Here is a 7,270-nt window from a genome sequence, read left to right as displayed (position 1 = left end):
AAAAAAATTATGTTGTCCCTACCAAGGACTGAGGTGCATTATAAAACACAACTTTTAATTTTATTAGTTAAAATATTGGTCCAACAACAATCAATAGAAAACATAGTCACTAAAAAGTCGTGCGTTGACACATAACCTGCGGCTTTTGATAAGAATTTAAGCAAATGACGTGGAAAACATAATCATTACAGTAATAATTAATGAACCATCACCATTCAGTGATAGTATGCTCCTTCATAAAAGATATTGTCACTTTTGTATAAACAACAATTCCCTCATCCCAACGCGTTTCCATGTAGGGGTATGGTATATGAAGTTTCCCCCCACACTTCTTCAGGGGATTTAGATATATAATTAATAAATGTTCTGGAGTCATATATCACATTAGTAGATGTCACTGTGTATATCCCCTTTCAGATGGGCTGATTATAAGCAGTAACATCAACATGAAAGATCAACATCAAACAACCAGCGTCAGTAAACACCCGGCTCTCCAAATATCAACTGTGTCCAAAGATCAGTAGAGGTAAAAAAAAAAACTCTAATGACAAAAAATCATAGGCATCTCCCTTAGCAACCAGTGAATGACTTACCCCTTTAACTGTTTGTCATGCATTGGCAAGCAAGTACTCACTGTTTTGCTGGATCAAGTATAGTGGGAGAGCACCGGGCACTGCAACAACAATATGCTCATACTTAATACCTTATTTAAGCAGGATACATGGAGCATATCAACAAAAATAGCCACATATTGCAAAATAAAAAAGAAAAACAAATAGGCATTAGTATGTTATACAATTTACTTACATACAGCCGTTCAGGAAGAGGTATATATGAAACGATGCAGTGGCAGCGAGTGCCGGAGCTGTTTCCGGAGTGTCTGCGTATCAGGTGAACACGCCGGCATCTCCATAAAGCCGGCGTGCATCCTATTTACGTCAACGGAGGCCCGTCCCTATGACGCCGCACATGGGGGTGTGACCTCCACTCAAGTTCTAGAAACCCGAGAACGGGGTAAACTGGACTTAGTATCTTTAGAACGTCGGATGCGGCAGCGGCTTATGTGCAAAAAAATATAAGAACAATCACTGATTCAGGCTAAATACATGGGGCAGGTATTAGATAATAAAGATTTAAATATGAAACAATTTTGCCCAGTGCCGGGTATCTCATTCCCCAGTCTGCACAAGATTGTAGCCGTCTCTCATAGTCATCGCTGTCAGTTGATCTATGTTATGTTGAAACCGTCTCTCTTAGTTCCAAACTGACTCTCAGTGGGTCCGTACATAGGATGTCACCCCACCCTGGCCCTCCGAGGGTCACACCGACCAGATATAGGTAAGTAGAAAGCATGCATAGATCTATCCCTATTATTGAAAATAAATTTACGTTTGTGCATAATGCCCATACTCTGCATAATGGTCAGAGATGTAGTACATAAATTAGAAATTATTGCTGGAAGACATAGTGACACTTCAGAAATGCTGCAGCAGTACATGTTAATTTATCCATTATTGGCAAAGATGATACATATTAATTTATCCATTAATGGCAAAGATAAATATGAAAAATAATGTCTGATATTCTCGGACGTGGGGGGCGGAGATAAAGGTCAGAGATCCTCTCTCGGGGACAATTAGTATACACTCAGATTATAAACAAAGGGTCCATTTTGTCAATGAACACTACAAAATTGATGCAGGCTAGTAGTGCTAAAGAGCCTGCAAGGTATCAGTTAATACTACATGTCAATAACTTTGTGGGAAACGAAGACCTACGCAAAGGTAAGGAGCAACACTAGTGTTAGGTATATATAAAATATATTAGGGTGTAAAGGAAAGGGAGGGGGCCCACAGGGAACGAATATATGGGACTGGATGACCCTATGGAAAAATAGGTGGGGGAGGGTGGGGACATGACATGGCCCTAAGGATACCTAATTTGGCCCTATTTTGTCCTACCACGTGTCACCTCAACGTAAGCATGGATGCCCTAAAAAGGCGGTACCGGATTCCACGAACCTCCTATTAAGGCTCTAATTCACCCTAGCTACAGGGGTGGTGCCTAGATCAGTAGATCCACTGGGATCTCCCCTGACTACCTAGCCCAGCCACCCTAGGAATAGTCGTGCCCGTGGGCCTCCTCCAAACTTTATATAAAACAGGTAAACGATAGTTGTTCGTTAAGGCCCCTTGGGGCCATGGTTTGCAGTCTATAGATCCATCTACACTCTTGTTGTAAAATGGATCTATCCCAATCTCCGTCCCTTTGTCATGGTTTTACAAGATCAATTCCGATAAATTTAATTTGAGATATATCACTGTTGTGCATGGTGTTAATATGTACTGCAACTGGAGTATTTCTAGCATTTCGTACATCTCCTACGTGTTCAAGCACTCTTCTACGAAATTCTCGTATCGTCTTGCCAATGTATTTCTTTCCACATTTGCATAGGGCTAAGTAAATGACCCCTCTAGAACTACAGTTTATAAAGTGCTCAATAGTGATATTGGTACCTGATACCGTGCCCTCAAAAATTTTTGTTTTAAGTATGTGAGAACACGATCGACAGTGGCCGCAATGAAAGCTTGTTTGTGGGGTTATACTTTGAAGATGACTGTGGACTAATTTGTCGCCCACACTTGGTCCCTTCCAGTATGTAATTTGTGGTCTCGGGCCTACCACTTCCCTCAGGTCCGGGTCCATTCTCAAGATGTCCCAGTGTCGGCAGATTATGGTTTTCACCTCCTGGGACATGTTGTCGAATGTCCCTATAATTCGTGTGTATATGTCCTCCTCCCTTCTTGGTTTTGGTGTCAGGAGGGAGGTTCTGTCCTGGGACAGAGCAAAGTGGTAGGCCTTACGTAGGATGTAGTCCGGATAGCCACGTTGGATGAAACGGTTTCTTAGGTATTTAGCCTGGTGTATAAACTCATCCCTGTCTGAACAGTTCCTCCTGAGACGGTCAATGATTCGTACTCTGATTGGTCCACGGTTATTAATGGTGTACCACAAGGTTCAGTACTGGGCCCGCTGTTGTTTAATTTATCAATGATATAGAGGATGGCATTAACAGCTCTGTTTCTATCTTTGCAGATGAAACCAAGCTTTGTAGCACGGTACAGCCTATAGAGGATGTGTATAGGTTACAAGATGACTTGGATGGACTAAGTGTCTGGGCATCCAAAGGTTCAATGTGGATAAATGTAAAGTTATGCATCTGGGTACTAATAACATGCATGCGTCATATGTCTTAGGGGGGATTAAACTGGCAGAGTCACTGGTAGAGAAGGATCTAGGTATACTTGTAGATCACAGACTACAGAATAGCATGCAATGTCAGGCTGCTGCTTCCAAGGCCGGCAGGATATTGTCATGTATAAAAAGAGGCATGGACTTGAGGGACAGGGACATAATACTCCCCCTTTATAAAGCATTGGTACGGCCACACCTGGAATATGCTGTTCAGTTTTGGGCACCAGTCCATAAAAGGGACACTGTGGAGCTGGAAAGGGTGCAGAGATGCGTGACTAAACTAATATGGGGCATGGAACATCTTAGCTATGAGGAGCGATTAAAGGAGTTACAATTGTTTAGTCTTGAGAAGAGACGTTTAAGGGGGGATATGATAAATGTATATAAGTATATTAATGGCCCATACAAAAAATTAGGAGAAAAACTGTTCCAGGTTAAACCCCCCCAAAGGACGAGGGGGCACTCCATTCGTCTGGAGAACAAAAGGTTTAGTCTCAAGGGGAGACACACCTTCTTTACCATAAGAACTGTGAACTTATGGAACAGTCTACCTCAGGAACTGGTCACAGCAGGAACAATTAAGAGCTTTAAAACAGGGTTAGATACATTCCTGGAACAAAATAACATTAATGCTTATGAAGAAATATAAAATCCCATCCCTTCCCCAATATTGCGCCACACCCCTACCCTTCAATTCCCTGGTTGAACTTGATGGACGTATGTCTTTTTTCAATCGTACTAACTATGTAACTATGTAACGGTATAAACGTAAAAAAAAAAAAAAAAACGAAGTCCAAGATTTCTGCTTTTTTGTCACGTAATATCCCCCCCCCCAAAGAAAATAAATAAATAAAAAATAAATAAATATTAAAAGTTTAATTTATGCAAATGTGGTATCAATAAAAAGTGCAGATCATGGCGTAAAAAAATTAGCCCTCATACCCCGCTTATACGGAAAAATGAAAAAGTTATAGGTCGTCAAAATAGAGGGATTTCAAATGCACCAATTTGGTTAAAAAGTTTGAGATTTTTTTAAAGCAGTAAAATAATAGAAAAGTATGTAATCATGGGTATTATTTAAATCATATTGACCCACAGAAAAAAATAAATCATGTCATTTGTACCGTAAATTGCACAAAGTTAAAACTAAACCTTCCAAATTTTGCTTAATTGCAGTTTTCTTTTCAATTTCCCCACACAAAAAGTTTTTTTTATTTTTTTTTATTTCGCCATACATTTTATGGTAAAATGAGTGGTATCATTACAAAGGACAACTGGTCGTGCAAAAACAAACCCTCATACTCGTCTGTGGATGGAAATATTAAAGAGGTGAGGAAATAAAAAAAATTAAAATAAAATGCAAAAATAAAATTGGCTGCGTCCTTAAAGCGCAACTGTCAACCCCCATAAACCAGCCCCAGCTTGACAAAGTTGTTAGAAATAACTGTTACATCATACATTTTGCTGCTTTCTAGAAGCTTTAATGATGCTACAAAATGCTTTTAACGATAGTAAGCAACAGTCGGATAGGCGCGGCTATGACCACAGCTGCCACGCCTATCCCCTGTCTTTCAGTGCTGGGGACACTGAGTGATTGGTCCACAGGTCCCAGCACTAAGAGCCCTTATTACTGTACTGTACTGTAGAAGAATAAATGGCGCCCGTTCATCTATGCACTCTTGTGATTCAGGCAGTCAGCACTTACAGCAAGCACTAGCTCTCTTTCTGCTAGTACTTGCTCCCTATAGCCCAATGCGCGGCATAATGCTGTAGGGGAATGATCTGGCCTTCCCATCTCATCTACTGCTGTGATGCAATGTGGGCGGCCAGATCATTCCGCTACAGCATTACACCGCACATTGGGCTATAGGGAGCAAGTACTAGCAGAAAGAGAGCTAGTGCTTGCTGTAAGTGCTGGCTGCCTGCATCACCGGAGTGCATAGATGAACGGGGCCATTTTTTCTTCTACAGTACAGTACAGAAATAAGGGCTTTCAGTGCTGGGACCTGTGGACCAATCAAACAGCGTCCCCAGCACTGACAGACAGGGGATAGGCGTGGCAGCTGCGGTCATAGCCGCGCCTATCCGACTGTTGCTGACTATCCTTAAAAGCTTTTTTTTAGCATCATTAAAGCTGCTAGAAAGCAGCAAAAGGTGTGATTTAACTGTTATTTCTAACAACTTTGTCAAGCTACTTCTGGTTTATGGGGTTAATGGGTTAAATAAACAAAAGTCTTCATAAAAATCACACAATAATAATGATAGAATAATAACAATAATGACATGGTTCAGAAAAAATTAGAAACCAATTGCTAAAAACATAAAATATTACCTGCTGACCTGCAATTGCTTGGAATGTGAACTCTGATTCAATGCATAGAGAAGCATTAGAAGCAGTGCATGCATGGGGGAAGCACTAAAGACAGCGTATTCATTGAGGAAAAAAGATCAGTGCATATATGATGCCGAATTACAAGACGTGATACAGGGAACAGAGTTAAAAGGTAAGTAATTCCAAGTTCTGGAAATCAACTGAACATATAAAATGGACTTTATTAATTGGTAAAACAGTGTTGTTAGCTCATCTAAGTTACAACTTCAGTAATTTCATTAAGACCATTAGGTTTTATTGTGGAGAGTTTATATAGCCAGAAAATATCTAACTGCTCAAAATGGTTATTAGTGTAGGCTGGCACAGAATCAATGAGGGTGATGCAAATAGGATCCAGAGATTCTGGGTGATTGACAGCGCAATGCCGAGATAATCCATGTAGGAGAAAATGCTTTTTAAAATTCTGCCTAGGCTGATTTAAATGGCAGTGTAGGTGTTGTATAGTTCTGCCTATATATTGCAGACCACAATGAAGACACTAAATCAAATAGATAATAAAGCTTGATTGCCATGTGAGATGTTGTTTAATCTCAAATGTTTCCCCAGTGCTGCATTTGTCCACAGCAGAGGCATCTTGTTTTTAAAAACTTGAATCATCCTTTCTTCGGGCTGGAACCTTGAACTTTCAGTGATGAGCTTTTTCCGGATCATTGCCTTTTATAGTTGACTTGGGGCCAGCATATTTTTAAGAGTTAGAGGTCTCCGGTAAGTGAATTTAGGGTGATTTGGAAGTATGTTTTACAAATATATATATTCCTGTAAAATCAGCCAATGTTTGAACACAATAGCTTTAATCTGTGTAACGTCAGTACTAAAATTAGTAATAACATTTTTACTCTATTAAATGCATTATTTTTACACTATTAAATACATTATTAAGGGGGAACTCCACTGGAAAACATTTTTTTTTAAATCCACTGGTACCAGTAAGTTAAACAGATTTGTAAATTACTTCTATTTAAAAATCTTAATCCTTTGAGTACTTATCAGCTGCTGTGCGCTCCAGAGGAAGTTATTTTCTAATGTCGGATCACAGTGCTTTCTGCTGACACATCTGTCCATGTCAGGAACTGTCCAGAGCAGGATTGGTGTTCTATGGGGATTTGCTCCAACTCAGTGGACAGTTCCTAAAATGGACAGAGGTGTCAGCAGAGAGTAAGCATGGGCTGTACATTTAGTACAAATAAATTCCAGCACTCACGGTTAGAAGATTAATTTTTTCTTTTTTATTCTTATTCGTATCTTTTCTGTAGTTCACAGCAGCTTAACAGATGGGATGTCGGCACACATCCAGTCTAGCAGAGATCTTGACACACTAGCTGGGAGCCATCAGGGTCATGACGCGATGTTTCGGGGGACCTCCCCCTTATTCATGCGTACTAGATCCTGGATGTTGGAAGGAAGATATACCGTATATACTCGAGTATAAGCCGAGATTTTCAGCACGATTTTTCGTGCTGAAAACACCCCCCTCGGCTTATACTCGAGTGAACTCTCCAACCGCAGTGGTCTTCAACCTGCGGACCTCCAGAGGTTTCAAAACTACAACTCCCAGCAAGCCCGGGCAGCCATCGGCTGTCCGGGCTTGCTGGGAGTTGTAGTTTTGAAACCTCCGGAGGTCCG

Source organism: Hyla sarda, unplaced genomic scaffold (genome assembly GCF_029499605.1).
Source record: "Hyla sarda isolate aHylSar1 unplaced genomic scaffold, aHylSar1.hap1 scaffold_3480, whole genome shotgun sequence".
Classification (NCBI taxonomy): Eukaryota; Metazoa; Chordata; class Amphibia; order Anura; family Hylidae; genus Hyla; species Hyla sarda.
This window is presented reverse-complemented; position numbering follows the sequence as displayed.